General features: G+C 38.3%; 1 protein-coding gene and 2 long non-coding RNA genes across 3 annotated transcripts in view; 1 reads left to right on the top strand and 2 right to left on the bottom strand.

The window, feature by feature from the left end:
* Positions 1–16,610, bottom strand: part of LOC133653911 (sodium/hydrogen exchanger 8-like) — a 57,603-nt gene that overhangs the window by 13,237 nt on the left and 27,756 nt on the right. The window lies entirely within an intron of this gene.
* On the bottom strand, positions 2,284–4,747 carry LOC133653913 (uncharacterized). Its single transcript, XR_009826789.1, has 3 exons — positions 4,381–4,747; positions 4,248–4,302; positions 2,284–2,441 (listed from the first exon to the last, which is right to left on the bottom strand). It is a non-coding gene; the product is annotated as an uncharacterized LOC133653913 (long non-coding RNA).
* On the top strand, positions 6,476–9,169 carry LOC133653912 (uncharacterized). The gene is made up of 3 exons (XR_009826788.1): positions 6,476–6,555; positions 6,636–6,814; positions 9,008–9,169. It is a non-coding gene; the product is annotated as an uncharacterized LOC133653912 (long non-coding RNA).

Below are 16,610 nucleotides of genomic sequence, written 5' to 3'. Positions count from 1 at the left end.
GTAACACCCGAATACGTTTTTCAACTTGTTTAAGTCGGGGTCCACGTTAATCAATTCATGGTCCATAGAACAGCAAAAGATCCCGGTATTCTGATGCTTTAAAAAACATTCTGTGAGATGCCACTGATCGAGGCTATGTAGTTGAGGATGGAGGACAGTCTTCCTGAAATCGCCTGTCAATTTCTTTGGTATTCTTTGCCATGCTAAAGGGCTGACGAGAAAACTCTGTAGAAAACCACAACATCTTCAAAAGGCGCATTTCTCCGAGGAGGACTGAGTGTGTGTAATCTACGGCAGTGCCTTTGATAAGGTTATACATTTTAAGTTTGCTCAGGCAACAGGGACCCTTTACCCCTTTGACAATGGTTTTGGTTTCATTTGCGATTTTTCCTATCCAGTACAAACTTTTAATTGGTGCGCAGTGGCCCATTTGGATCTCTATGTTGGAATGGAAATACATGGGTGTATCCTCTTTCCCCGGTTTCCTGGCTGTTCGCATTTATGACACCCAAATTTCCCATTGTATTGCACTGAATTAAGGACTAATGCTTTAGCAGGCAAGTCGCATGTTCCAGCAATGGTGAGCACTTTACACACAAAAGGTTCACATGTCAACTCTGCAGGTTGCACAATAATTCCATTGTCTGCAAGCTTACTCAGTGTGTCACTTAGTGGTCTCAAAAATGTACCGTATTTTTCGGAGTATAAGTCACACCGACAGAAAATGCATAATAAAGAAGGAAAAAAACATATACTGTATAAGTCGCATTTTTTGGGGGAAATGTATTTGATAAAACCCAACACCAAGAATAGACATTCGAAAGGCAATTTAAAATAAATAAAGAATAGTGAACAACAGACTGAATAAGTGTACGTTATATGAGGCATAAATAACCAACTGAGAACGTGCCTGGTATGTCAACGTAACATATTATGGTAAGAGTCATTCAAATAACTATAACATATAGAACATGCTATACGTTTACCAAACAATCCGTCACTCCTAATCGCTAAATCCCATGAAATCTTATACGTCTTGTCTCTTACGTGAATGAGCTAAATAATATTTGATATTTTACGCTAATGTGTTAATAATTTCACACATAAGTCGCTCCTGACTATAAGTCGCACCCCTGGCCAAACCATGAAAAAAACTGCGACTTATAGTCCGAAAAATACGGTAACCATGAATGGTTTTGAATCCCCATACCAAAGTCCAGCAAATATCATATTCTCTCTTGTTGTGCGTTCCATGAAGCTTAATTCATTGACGTTACATTAAAAAGGCCACACTGGAAACTTGGAAGATTTGAAAATAGGTACCCCATAGGTGTTCCAAGTAAGTGAGATGTTTTTAGGGTCACTAAGAGGACCACCCCTATCGACAAGCTGTTTGTAAACTTCTGCATCATATATAGCTTCAATGTTGTTAGCATCTGCCTTCTTTCTGCTTAATCTAAAGTTAAGCTTCTCCTGAAAACCTGGCTTGAGGAACAATGACCTTATTTGAGCCTTAATTGGAACCTCTATAAAGGATGAGGATCTTTCTTCTGACACACTGGCCCCACAAGACAGGCATTTTATTTGTTTACTTTCTAACGGCCCAAAACAATTACTGCAGTATTTATGTAATAAAATAGGCGATGATGAAGAGCGGGATAAAAAAAAGTTTTTGAACTTCTGTGCACTGTTTAAGCAGTCTGTATTCAGACTATCGGGACAAAGCAACTTGAACATTTTGAGCAAATCGCTTAGGGCCTAATCAGTGACTTTATGACAGTTTACATAACCCATGATGATCAGAAGGCACTCTGAAACGGTTAATGATGCATTGTCATATATTGGTTTGTCTGTTGTGTCCTAGAAATTTGACTCTTCTGCACACTCCTCACTCAAACTATCTTCAAATCATTCATTAAACGTATGTCCGTCATTGTACATCCAATCCCCCATATCAGGGAGAGCTTCCTCAAATGATTGAGATGGCTCATACTCAGCATCGACATGTAGTTCAGTTGTTAGGCCATCAGGAGGATCTATGAGGGCTGATCTGGAAAATGGTTTTCCATTGTCTTTGATAGAGTCAAAAGTAGAAATATTTTCATGTGCTGAAATTAAAATAGAATAAAAATCATTAAAGGTTTTTTATAACATTTTGTCACAAGGATAAAACGTATAAAGTCTCAGCATATCGCTCACATTCTTACACTCAAAAATGTGTCATATTTTAGCAGGATTTGCTTTGTGACAAAATTCACGACAAAACATTAGTCAGACACAGAAGACGGTGGGTGTACTTGGCAGGTAGGGAGAGGCTTGATGTTCCAGAGTGGTACATCCTGCATGGACACCTGGAGGTTGGATGTGTTCCATTTAAAGAGCAGTGTTTTGGGCTCCTTCAGGAGGCACCGCCTCCTGCAGTGTTCCCCTGCTGCTACCTCCTGACACAAAGAAGAGGAACCAAAAAACTCAAAAGATTAAAATTATTTAAAAAAAAGAAGAAAACATGCAAAACAAGAAGCAAGATGACATAAATTGAACACATTTTACAAATCCAGCTAATGGAATGCAATTACTTTTTTCCCCACATCTTGATCGCATTATAGTTTATGTTTACATATCTTCTGTGTTTGTGGTAACACATAATCCACAGTATTAAATGTAACTCATAACAATACAACACACACTTTAAAAAGAAAGTGTGGAACTTCAGTGATAAACAATGCCAATTATTAGTAAATACACAGCAGCAAACCAAACCTATGAGAAAGGATCTTGACGAGGGATGCAACATTATTGTAAATATTGCGTTATTTTGGCTTCAACATTCTCACAATAATGCCGTGATGTGTGACGCTATCAAACGAGATCTCTCGTCAGTGTGTTTTTTTCTGACAATATTAAGTGGGCTGATCTGAGAAGTAAACTCGATCTCCCATGATAACCCGCGCAGTGTGGGACAACACAGTTCAAACAGGGGACATTAAATAGAGGAAGTGTGCAGGAGTGCTTCGTAGATCCGAGGAATTGTTGCTGTGAAATATCTCTGTGCCTATAACTGCCGTGTTAAATTAAACTAAAATAAAGTCTGCATACTGCAAGGTAAAGCATGCCACGTTCATCCCGACCATTTCCAAGTTGACCCAGAGCCGTTGCAGCTCACCAGAGGAAATGCACAAAATAAGAAATGTGCCGACACTACACACCACAATGTCTACAATAAGTTAGGGAATATGAGTAATATATTAGAATGAGTTATATGTTAGAACCGTTTTTGGAAAATATTGTTGACGTGAAACCAAGACGCCAGCAAAGGAAAATATCCATTTGTGAGGCATTTACATGATTAAAAGTCAAATTATTAGTTACCTGTAACTCTTAAGAATCAGTATTCTACAAACTAATACAAAAATGTCCACTGCAAAGGACAGTTTCTTAGGAAGTTAAAAGTTTAAAGACACTAAACTAAACAGCAGTGATGTAACAATATCAAAATGTCATATCACCGTTACTGTGACCAAAATGATCACTGTTTGCATTATCATCGCAGTATTGTTGAATGTGCTCAAAAAGTAATCATATCCAAACTCATACCAAGTTGTATTAAAAAAAACCTTACCAGACACACAATATAGTTTCTTGGCCGAAGAAACATTATTGTTTTACATTTGTTACACTGAATGTTTACTGTTTATGTCAGTTTAAAGACACTTATTTGAAAGTTTTGGTTTTTGTTTGTCTTTGTGTGTTACTTGAAATTCTGGATGATTTTGCACCATTCCTTTGCACTTAAAATACCTGTTTATAATAATAAATAGGACTACAACATATGAACATTGTGTTTGTGTTCAATTACAGTAAGTGTGTTTATCCTAAACACTCCTGCCACTTCATTTAACACACTGACATTTTTGTAACAATATCTTACCGTGGCTTTAACACTGTGACAATATCATACCGTGAAATGTTGATATTGTTACATCCCTAATCATGATCTGATGTTACTTACCAGCATTAACTTGAAGATGAAAAGGTTCAAAGAAGATTAATTACACATGCTGAGATAACTCATATTTCAAGTTTCATTCTTCATACGTAATGCTACTGTATTCAGGGTAAAAGAAAGCAATATTTCCATGCTTGTTCCTGACAAACTGTGGACAGCTTTTTATCCATCTATCTGGTCTGTAAATCTCAATCAGAACTAATTCACATAAACAAAGAACACGCATATACATATAACTTACTTAGACATTTCTCATCAGTCTCCACATTCACATTGGTGGCTGCAGGACGGAATGACTGCAGGAAGAAAAATAAAGTATCACATATTATATCTGCTTCCAGCTTAATGCACCACCACTATGCCAGTCTACTCACCAATTGTACAGTCCTTCTTGATCGTTTATTTGAGTCGACTTCTTTACCAGTTCTTCTCCATCGTTGTCCAGGTTTTCGTTTTGTCATTTCGACACTCCAATACTATGTAAATACAGACAAAGTTTGCTGGAATATACAGTGTGACTTCTTAAATGTAAAACTCTATATTATATTGAAGCAGTGTTTGTTCAGTAATTTATATTGTTCCACTTCCAATGTTCTCTGTACATTTATTTCTATCATTGTTATTTCACTATGGGATGTATAAAGTGTATCTTATCACTTGCGATGCAAATAAACTCAAACTCAACTCAACTCGGTGGAGGTGAGTATTGTAGCGGCTGGCTACGGGGTGTTAGCCAATGACTTTGGCTGGGGGGCGGGACTTCCGGGAGGGATAGGGTAGTGACGTTGATAATAAGTGGTGGTTCGAGTTTTGCCGGGAAAAGGGTTAGAGTCTAACCTTTTTCCCGACAAAATTACATCTTGTGCAATAAAGACAAGACAAACAAAGAAGTCGTATGAGCCTGCATTCCTGGGATTATTACAGTATCATAGCTTCTAGCAAGGTGGTTGCACTGTTGAATGCAGCATTTATAGCTCAATTTTCGTAACACAGTGACGTTACAGCAGTTTAAAAAATACTAACTCGTGTGCGTTAAAGTAATTTAAATACCAAAACAATAAATGGTATTACTTACTTTCAGTCGTTATTCCTTCGATGCAGAATTGTTTCTTCCAATCGAAATCACGTCACATCCGCCCACTAAATGCGCATGCGTGTTTTCCAGGAAGAGCAAATCTCGCGAGAATGTTGTTGAGACAGATCCACAGCTCAAAATTTAGATGAAGTTGATTTTCTCCATATGTCCATCTGAAAATAGCCATTTTTGGCTATGTGTAACTTTCAAAGGAAGGCAATTCAGAAAATTCACGCCTTCTATCAGACAGCGGCGGACATGACGCGTTGTTTGCCATCAACGTCAGAAGAAGAAGAAGCGGGAAAACAGTAGGTGGCGTAATATTTTAACGTTGTGTGCGCCAACCTCGAACTAAAACGAGGAAGAAGAAAAAAGCGAAGAAGAAAGAGAAGAAGAAGCGGGAAAGTTTTTGGAAACGACGACCGCAACGCTTGCGACAGAAGACTTGGAGAGGTAAGTATCCTAATATTTTTTAGTTGGTCAACCATGTAATGTTGTGAAGTGAAAATATTTAACTGTTGTGACAACGAGTGGTCCTTTAGGAGGTTGCGGTAACGCTAATGGCGTCTGCCCAACAAGTAATGTTAGTATACATAATGACCTTCACAATTTGATTCTACAGTGCATATTAATTTGGGGGTTTGACTTAAAAATGTTTTACAATACTGTTTTAGGTAAAGCAACAATCGACAAAGAAGGTCCGGGCTGCATTTTATTGGTATGGCTGGCTAGTAATAAATAAGAGATGACATCCAAAAGTGTTCAATGATTAACAAATTTGCTCCGCCATTTTGAAAGCAGCAGTACATTTGATTACTCGTTGGCAGTGGCCAGTATGTTTTGTATCATGCTATTGGTTTTATAAACTGCATATATATTGGAAAATAAAGTAGCTATGTGTGTCAAATTTGAAACATTCATTCATTTAAATGAAACCAGTATTATCAGACAGGTCTTGTTAAGACTAGTTACGTGATATAAGAATCATTTTCCTGTGATACGTGTTTAAAAAGTTATTATTGTCTTAACCTGGTCAAAATGCACCAATTTATGGTCAACCTCTTCAATACAAAGTCATTGGGGCTCGATATTTTATTCATGACCTTTTTTGTTAAAAATGCCATAACTTTCTTAATATGTACCCTATTATAAAAAGGTACCATCAATCCCCCCACAACCCAAAATAGATAAGAATTAAAATAAGAATTAAACTGTCTGGGTTGAGTTTTTTTTTACTACAGCTAGAACGATCATAAACAATCATTTTGTTTACTTGTTTTTGACAGAAGTTAAATATGATTCACCCAAATAGTTAACATCCATATGGAGTGACCCCATATATGTAAATACTTTCCATTTATATTATAGTTCAATCCACCGGCAAAATCTTTAGACATTTTGTCAAGATATGAAGCTCCTGTGCAGATCTTAGATCTTAGAACAGGAGATTCTGTTTTAGCAAAGTGGTCAGATGGTAAATTTTATAGGGCAACTATTGAATATATTTCAGGAAAAGATCAGACTCAGTCACCAAAATGCTGCCAAATTCCGCAGGAGTCATTTTTAAATATGTTGGAAGCCAATGAGCCATCACACTCAACATCAGGGTCTGACACCATTACAGTAGATCGGAACCCACTGTCTGAACATGATAGTATCACAGCGCTGAATCTATCAAGTGACGGGGCACTTGTAACAGGCAGCAACACTGTTGGACCACCACCACCCTATGGGTAAGCTTGACATTTATTACCTCATGCCTATGGGGCTACAAGTTCAAAACTCTTTATACAATCAAATTTGGTGAATTTCCAAACCAAAAAAACAGCATTAACTGAAATATTATTTTATCTGCCATCAAATAATTGTTTCAGTAAATAGTATGTGAATGACAAATAAAAATATTTAATGTATTTCATTGCCCAAAACCCAACATCTGTATCCACTTTGATTTCAGGATTAAAAGTTCTGAACTTGTTGACCCTGAAAAAAATTATTTGCCATCATTTTATTACTTTTTAACCATGGTCAAAATGTTCATAGAGTGTAAATATCCACTCTACAATCTCATGTGTCAAAACTAGGGAGTAACAAAATGAACATTTCATGTCATGGTTACAATTGTTATCACAGTATTGATGAATGTGCTCAAGAAGTACTTGAACACACACTGAAATCTTATGAACAAGTTTTGTTGAGGAAAAAAAATTGTTACACAATATATACTTTCTTAATAGAAGAAATCTAAGTTTTTAAACATTCAGTTTCACGTCAAAATATAAATTCCGCATTTTTTAAAATTAAATATAAATAAAAATATATAGAAATATAAATACAAGTAGTGTAAGGATGGGAGTTGAAGGGTGAGTGTCAAAAAACAGAGCTAACTTTGCTTTCTTATCAGCAATCGAGCATTAACGAAACACCCTTGGGTTCTCAGAGCAACACACAACACCGGAAATGTGTCCCGTGAAACCTGTCCGACCGGAGCTTTCAACAATAACAAAAGTTCCATGGATGAATTAAGTAAACAATATTAAAAAAAATAGGATCCTAACAAAATTTGTGGAACGCTCGCCTCGGCCGCAGGTACTTGCTGTTGCTCCGCACTGATTTTCAGGACAGGGAAACCAAAACAAGCTTGCTAGTTAGCATAACTAGCATCATTGAGCTACCTTACTTGTTGTTGATACTGTTTCGTGATTGGCTGTTGGTGTGTCCCTTCCATTGCTCAGTAAATACTGTTAACTGATTGTCTGTTATAGTATGTCCCTGCCATTGCTCAGTGACACTTCCTGTTTTCTGTTTGCTGGGTTCCCTAATGCAGCGAATCTTGCTTGCTCGAATATTTTATCGAACGCATTCAATATTGATATGATTATGTGTCTATCGCGATATATATTTATTGTTTTATTGCCCCAGTGCTATGTAGTATTGATTATTTAAAAAAATAATTGGGGCTTGCATGGGAGCACTACGTGTGGATATAAATGTTCCTCTTTTTTGTGAATTTTCCTCTTCTTTTGTCAAAGGTTGCTCACATGCCTGTACTTCCTCTGTGAAATAAAGGAGGTAGGGCGGAAATCTCAATAAGCAATAGTTTAAAAAAACATATTTAAACCAAATATAAGTACTGGTTTGACAGTTTATACTTAATTGTACATTTCATGAATAATCCTGAGATATATAAAGTAATAACTTTTTGGTGATAGTCAATATGTATAACTTAATATTAAAAAATCTGTCATAATCTGTTAGTTGGTATTGTTGACTAAGTGAGTTGTCTATTTCCTTGCAGTCAAGATTATTTCATCTTCAGTATTGGTCCAGTTCCTTTGTGTTTGATGTGAAATGTTTCTGTTTAGGAGTACTGTACAGAACGATTATAGATATGGTAAATTTTGGTCATGGTACATTTATTTTCATTATTGGTACGTCCATCATAGAGTAAGGAGAACAAATAATTTATGCACTGCTGATTTTGTAGATTGAGGTCTGTTACTTATATTATTATTATTATTATTAATAATAATATCATTATAGGCACACTTCAATTGTAAGTGATAGAATCCAAAACAAAAATCCGTAAAATCACATTGTATGAATTTTTTTTAAAGTAATTGATGTGCATCTTATTGCATGAAATCCATATTTTATACTTCAGATAAATGAGGTAAAAAAGAGGAAAAAAATGCTAATTACCTGAAAATCATACAATGTCATTTTTTGTTTTGTTTTATATTTTACAGAATCACCAGTCTATTAAATACTTGTTCTCCTTTGGCCGCTGGAAGTTAAAATGCGGGTCAATTCAGTAATTTTTTTGTAGTTCAGTATTTCTCATCTCTTTTGATATTGCATATATATATATGGACAAGTTGGGTTTATAGAATGGTAATCTATGGTTCAATGAAATTTCATGATAGGTTTACCAAAGAGGGAACCATCGGTCCATCACCCTACAGCGGCAATACAGCCATACCATCACCGTATGGCCTCCACGTCAATTGTCAATTTCTCTATGGGGGCCATACATCTAGCCTACCACCGTATGGCCTCAACATCAAAGGTCCATCTCCCTACGAAGACCATGCATCCAGCCCATCACTGCATGACTTCACCACCGCTGGCCCATCACCAAATGTCTACAACACCTCTGGTCCTTCACCCGGCGTACACACCCCGTTAGCTGGCAAGCTAGCTGGGTTAATCCACCTGACAAAAAAAACCCAGCTTTCCTGGCACCGGACAGGAGAGATGCAGGCAACCCATCTGTCGAGGACACTATCTCATATCGACCGCAGGCAGAAAAATCATGGACGCCATGTGATGGATGTAGGAAGAAGTTCGAAAAAATCCTGCGAGAAAAGCAACGAATCGAAGTAGTCCTCTTGAAAATAGGCAAGTAATTCATGCTAATTTGTTCATGATGTAATTGTTATGTTTACTTAAATTTGTGATTGGGACTTAACACATTCTTTTCTCATTCTGGTATTGTTTGTGCTATTTTTTTCCCTTTCAGATCCGGGCCAAGTCAGAGTACTCCAAACTCTCTGCGACCTGGAGACAATTACAGCGATAGCCCTCCTCAACAATCGGGCCAGCAGGTACTCTTTCCTGAGAGTATTCATATCATCGTTCCACCTTGCTGCCATGAGTCATGCTTCAAAGCCCAATTGTATGCGTCTATTCCATTCACTTTTTGACCACTTTTTTACAGTTGAGTGGCAAAATGCTGTCCCTTTTGGTCGCCCTGGAAACAAACCTGCTGGAACAGGAAAGCGCATCCTTGACCGGAAAAAAGTTAAATAAATAAATGATGAATGGGTCATACTTGTATAGCGCTTTTCTACCTTCAAGGTACTCCAAGCGCTTTGACAGTATTTCCACATTTACCCATTCACACACACATTCACACACTGATGGCGGGAGCTGCCATGCAAGGCGCTAACCAGCAGCCATCAGAGGCAAAGGGTGAAGTGTCTTGCCCAAGGACACAACGGACGTGACTAGGAAGGTAGAAGGTGGGAATTGAACCCCAGTAACCAGCAACACTCCGATTGCTGGCACAGCCACTCTACCAACTTCGCCATGCCGTCCCTTTGTAAGTACTACGCCGTCCTAAGTAAGTTTTCCCGAACTGAGGGTGTTTTCAGGCCAAAATTGTGTAACAATAATTAAATAGAAGTTCAATACAAAAAAGTTTGATCCCTTATTGATTACAGCACACTAGAAGCATAACTGAATGTTACATAATTACAGTTTGTGATTAGCCAAAAAACTAGCTTTGTTAAGTTAAAGTACCAATGATTGTCACACACACACTAGGTGTGGTGAAATGTGTCCTCTGCATTTGACCCATCCCCTTGGGGAGCAGTGGGCAGCAGCGGCGCCGCGCCCAGGAATCATTTTGGTGATTTAACCCCCAATTCCAACCCTTGATGCTGAGTGCCAAGCAGGGAGGTAATGGGTCCCATTTTTATAGTCTTTGGTATGACTCGGCTGGGATTTGAACTCCAACCTACCGATCTCAGGGCGGACACTCTAACCACTAGGCCACTGTGATAAGCAATATAGTGTTATGTCCATCAACTTGAAGTGTGGTTGTGTGTATTAATGTACTGTATGTCCAGGGTTTCCGCAAGGCATTAAATGGATTTTGCGTAAATTAAGGCCTTAAACGGCAATAAAAAGCATTAAATGCGTTGTCCAGAGGCATTTAAAAAATGTAATACAATTGTAGCACATGACCGATAGTCAATATGTTAAACGGTAAATGAAAATTAACTTAAGAACGTTATGGTCATCGAAATTGCTACGTCTGTCTGTGTGTTGTTTTTTTTAGCTGTAGCTGTAGCTGTTAAACTGCATACAAGAGGTATTGTAAGGTGGGAACGCGACAAAAGCACTGCCTCGATACGGCAAAATGAAACTGCACTGGGGGCCTAAACTTTTCCATTCTTTGGTCACTGTAGGTGTGTAGTCCTTAACTGTGACACCATGTCAGAATAATGGGGAAGCTGAGCTTTTTTCATACACAACTCGTTTATTTCAATCACCTCCACTTCAACACATATGAGCTAACTTGGCTAACATTAGCAACTGTCGTGACGCAGACGCCTCAAGTGATCTACGCTGGCTTAGGATGGACAAACAAGGCAATTTTCACAGCAGACCACAATTATTTTATTCTCTGATGTTCCCACAATAAATGAATACAATACATGACACTCGATACATAACTTGCTATTTACTGTAAACATTTTAAACAGAGAGGGTGTAAACTACAATATATTTAATATGTTTAATTGACATACCTTTTTTTTTGCATCTTATTGGCATTTTTCCAAATATCGTTCTGTATTTTTCTAAAATGTCTACGGCCATGCACAGTCAAAACACCAGATGCTACTCCAGAAAAATAAATAAATACAAATACATTCTCCAATTAAACAGCTTTGTAAGCCAATTCTAATACACTAGATAGTAACAGTTAATGTAAACTTTTCAACTAATTAACTTGTCTAATGCTTACAACTGTGTGTATACAGATAATTGTAAGCTTTTGACTATATATAATAACTATATGCAGTTGCACATGGGCATTACATTTTTTTAAGTACCAAAAAATGGGATTAAAAAGCATTAAATTAGATTTGCATTATTATTGTTATTATTATTGCATTGCATAGATTTGATACCTGTAGAAACTCGGATGTGGCAAAATTACGAATGCCTGATTATTATGTTCTTGTCTTACAGCGTATGTCCTGAGATGCGGTACCCTTCCTGATTGGGACAATATTGAGGAGGCCAAGCTCAAGAAAGCTTTGGTAAACAAATGTCGGGCCAGAGCAGGTTTTAAGTAGGCCCTTGTAACTGCCAAGTTCATTCTGGGGTAGGATGTTTCCTTTGTAAACATGTTAATATTTTGGTCTGGGGTTGCACAGTATATATTGTATAAAATTGCCATATGATGTAGCTTTTAGTACCACGTTATACTGTGACAATGCATATTGAGCTGTGCTGTGTCTCGCAAATTTGGCACTGATGCAACCTCACTAACAAGCTAGCGGCTAATATCCCTTCACAGTGCAAAGCTGTTTCCAAATAAAAAAATAATACAACTGGAAATGACGCAGTATGTTACTGCTTACATAATCAGGTCTATTAGTAACTTTTGTAAACAATTTCAAAATGTTTCAATGATCATTTATGTACCAAATGTTATATTGTTATCGCAGGAGGCTGTTCTATTGTTTACAACAGTGTTTCTTAATCACAGGGCTGGGGCCCACTGTTTGGCTGCGAGTACCCCTTGGGGGCCGCCAACAAATATCTGTTTCTGAGCTGTGGTCCGTCCATATGGGCCGCAATGGTACTCAGTTTTAACACACTTTAGTGTAAGATGACTAATTCAGTGTTTGTATTTGAGTGGACCCCAGACCCCTTTGTAGTGGAAAAGTTGGTTGGGCCCCAAGGTAAAAAATGTTAAGTATCCCTGGTTTTCAATGTGTGATTATTTTTTGTATGTAGACCAGTTCCAAACAGCCCGGTTACAATTTTATAAATGTATTTCCGTTTTTGCTTGGAATATTTAAAAAATGGAAAATGTTGTCCTTTACTCACCCTCTTACTGAGATGAAGTCAGGTGGGGTTTTTTAACTACGGTACATGGTTTGCTCAACAAGGAGTTAAAAAAACTACACCTGACTTTTTCACGTTTGGGGCGGTATAGCTCGGTTGGTAGAGCGGCCGTGCCAGCAACTTGAGGGTTTCAGGTTCGATTCCCGCTTCCACCATTCTAGTCACTGCCGTTGTGTCCTTGGGCAAGAAACTTTACCCACCAGCTCCCAGTGCCACCCACACTGGTTTAAATGTAACTTAGATATTGGGCTTCACTATGTAAAGCAATTTGAGTCACTAGAGAAAAGCACTATATAAATATAATTCACTTCACAACAACAAAGTGAGTACTTGGGGTTAAATTAATTTATATTTGTATTTTTTGTATATTGTTTTCTATGTTGTTTTAATTATTGTGAATGTCAATATGTACAATATGTTTGTAATAATTAACTACATTTAAATTGTTGTATTCAATCTATTTTTATATCTTATGTTTTGTATTTTTGTATAGCCAAATAAAGTTATACACCTTTCAATATTTGAGTATTTTTTTTACCGTTATTTCTAATTAAGTCAGATAATTGAACTCTCAATTTGTTCTCATTATTCTCAAATTTGAGATATGATGGCTTTGTTAAGACATTTAAGAGAAATAATCAAGACATGAAAGAGACATACATAAGATCTCTTTTATTGCTCATACATCTCATGTATTTCTCTTTAATTCTTCAAAATAAATGAGACATCATTGAGATCAATGTCATACATATATGAGCTCTCTTCAGTGTATCCCACTTCTCAAATATTGCTCAAATGGTTGTCTCAACTCAACCTCCTTTGTCTCAGTGATGTCTTGTCTCTTTTTAGCTTATTTAATGCTCCTAAGGGTCCCTTAGGAGCAATAAAAGAGAAACAATTGATCACAGAATTAGACAGATATGAGAAGCTCAAAATGTTCTCAAGATACGAGATCAAGCAACAGATGAGCAAGCACATTTTTGCTTTGGGTACAGAGGGCTCAGTATATACACACCCCAAAAATCAAAGTGAAAAAAATATGTGGCAGGCTCGTCCATTTTGCTTAAATTCAATTTCTGCAACTCAAAATTATTTTCAATATCTTGTGTGGCCCCCACGTGCTTGTATGCATGCTTGACAACGTCGCGGCATGCTCCTGATGAGACGACGGATGGTGTCTTGTGGGATGTCCTCCCAGATCTGTCTAAGGGCATCAGTGAGCTCCTGTAAAGTCTAAGGAGCAACCTGGCGGCGTCTGATGGACCGAAACATTATGTCCCAGAGGTGTTCTATCAGGTTTAGATCAGGTGATCGTGAGGGCCATTCAATTGTGTCAATTCCTTCATCCTCCAGATACTGTCTGCATACTCTTGCCACATGAGGCCGGGCATTGTCGTGGACCAGGAGGAACCCAGGACCTACTGCACCAGCGTAGGGTCTGACCATGGGGGCAAGGATTTCATCCTGATACCTAATGGCAGTCAGACTGCCGTTCTCTAGCCTGTAGAAGTCTTTTCGTCCCTCCATGGAAATGCCTCCCCAGACCATCACTGACCCACCACCAAACGGGTCATGCTGAATGATGTTGCAGGCAGCATAGCGCTCTCCTTGGCTTCTCCAGACCCTTTCACGTCTATCACAGGTGCTCAGGGTAAACCTGCTCTCATCTGTGAAAAGCACAGGGCACCAGTGGCGGACTTGCCAATTCTGGTGTTTTATGGCAAATGCCAATCGAGCTCCACGGTTCTGAGCAGTGAGCACAGGGCACACTACAGGACGTCGTGCCCTGAGGCCACCCTCGTGAAGTCTGTTTCTGACTGTTTGGGCAGAGACATTCACACCAGTAGCCTTCTGGCGGTCATTCTGTAGGGCTCGGGCAGTGCTCAACCTGTTCCTCCTTGCACAAAGCAGCAGATATTGGTCCTGCTGATGGGATGAGGACCGTCTACGGCCCTGTCCAGCTCTCCTAGAGTAACTGCCTGTCTTCTGGAATCTCCTCCATGCTCTGGAGATTGTACTGGGAGACACATCAAATCTTCTTGCAACAGCACGCATGGATGTGCCATCCTGGAGGAGTAGGACAATCTGCGCAACTTCAGGAGGGTTAAGAAATCGCCTCATGCTCCCAGTCGTGATAATGACTCTAGCTAAAGCCAACACTTGTGGAAAAACAGTTTAAAAAGATCTAAGAGGGAGGAACTTGAAATGGCCTCCACCTACAAAACCAGTCCTGTTTTGGGGGCCATCTCGTTGTTGCCCCTCTAGTGCACCTGTTGTTAATTCCATCAACACCAATGCAGCTGAAACTGATTAACAACCCCCTCTGCCACGTACCTGACCAAAACCTTATCAGAAAAGTGCAATTGAATTCATGCAATACCCTGATAAAAAACTGTTCCTTTAATTTTTTTGAGCAATGTATATAGTCTTAATACCCAATTGTATTGATTATTTGTCAGGAGCAATAGAGCGTTGCCAGAAGTGGAACCGGACAATGTCAATGAGGCACGAAGCGATGTCAACAATCTCCAGGAAGAGATTATCAAGGATGTACACTAAAGATGTAGAAATCTACAAGAACAGATTAAGATGTCTAACATCCCCAAGAACAGATTATCAGAGAAAGAAAATAATATTGTGACGATATGATAGAAATGTGATATGATAGAAATTAGACAGTTCGGAGAAGAAATTAAGATTCTCAGTGAAGGCAACACAGCATGAAGACGGGAGATGGATAACCTGAAAGAGGAAAATACAACATTGCGCCAACAGTTGAATGCCAACCAGCAAGACAACATAATTTGAAACAACAGCAGTGTTGTGGAGAACATAAAAAATGAGATAGCAGCAGTGCGCCAAGAGTTGCATGTCATGCAAAAAGATAATGATTTGGAGAAATTCAGGGAAGAGATGGCAGTATTGAGATAAGAGCTCAATGCCAGACAACAAGATATCACCTATCTGGGGAATATCAATGTTTGGAAACCATCAAAGAGGAAATGGATCAGTTTACATGACGGAATGACATCATCATGGCTGGGCTACACATCAATCCTTGATCCTATGCAAGAGCAGTTGACAACAGAACAGAACCAGACGAAATGGATGCTGCTTCAACAGAGCAACAAAAAGTGGTCAACTTTCTGCAATCAAAGGGAATTGATGTTGATATTAACACCATAGATGCGTGCATTTCACTGAATAGAAGAGAACACAATGGCAGTAATCGTGAAGCTTGCCAACAGAAAATCCAAAATGGCATTGTTAAAACAGGGAAAGAAGCTGAAGGGTACATATATACATGAACGAACGCACTTAACGCAACGCAGATATCGCCAAGAAAGCACACGACTTGAGGAAACGGGAGAAAATTCAGGGAACTTGGAGCGCCGACTACAAAATCTACATCAAACTGAATGGAGGTCCAAAAGCAAGATAACTAGTTGTCAAAAACATCAAGGATTTGGACAGATATTGAAGCTCCTTGAGCAACCACAAAAACAACAACGATAATGGAGTCTGACGGAAAACAAACATAGACATTCATCTACAAAACTACAACGCTACAAGGGATTACCAAACAAGATTATCTGTAAATCAGGTGCACATTTATTTACACTTATGCACATTCATAGAGCAACACAAAAGATTGCTGAACAGGAATATATGGAACTGAAAACCTTCTGCAGCATGGATCACAATAGTTTGGAATTAGATAATGACATAGATCCACAATTGTTTTCTTTCATATCAGGAATAACTGTTCTTATAATACAGACAAACAATATAATGACATGGTTATATATTATTCATTTCAACAGCAGAAGTTTGTATGCAAACCACAACAACGTGAAACATTTTTTGGAACAAATCAACCAA

The sequence above is a fragment of the Entelurus aequoreus genome, linkage group LG07 (genome assembly GCF_033978785.1).
Source record: "Entelurus aequoreus isolate RoL-2023_Sb linkage group LG07, RoL_Eaeq_v1.1, whole genome shotgun sequence".
NCBI lineage: Eukaryota > Metazoa > Chordata > Actinopteri > Syngnathiformes > Syngnathidae > Entelurus > Entelurus aequoreus.
Note: the sequence above shows the minus strand (reverse complement) of the source record. Positions and strands in the feature narration are given on the sequence as shown.